Below are 344 nucleotides of genomic sequence, written 5' to 3' on the forward strand. Positions count from 1 at the left end.
ACCGAGAATAATTATAAATGTCAGGTAAAAGTTTTGTAAAGTCCGTCGTATGAAACGCAATCTGATAGTGACAACATAGTTTGACAGGGTGTCCAGCGGTCATGGAAACTTGTAAGATTTCCATGACCGCTATATACACTTTTTTAGATAAAAAAAGGACAGAAAATATCATGGAAAAGTCATGGAATTTTGTGACTTCTGGGAATTTTGTTAATTTCTTAACAAATGACATTTTTTGCCCTTTTTTTATCTAAAGAAGTGGAAATCTTCCAGGTTTCCATGACCGCTACGGCTAGACACCCTGTTTGATTATTTGGTATAAAAACGGGATGGTTTTACGAAGT

The sequence above is a fragment of the Temnothorax longispinosus genome, chromosome 2 (genome assembly GCF_030848805.1).
Source record: "Temnothorax longispinosus isolate EJ_2023e chromosome 2, Tlon_JGU_v1, whole genome shotgun sequence".
Lineage (NCBI taxonomy): Eukaryota > Metazoa > Arthropoda > Insecta > Hymenoptera > Formicidae > Temnothorax > Temnothorax longispinosus.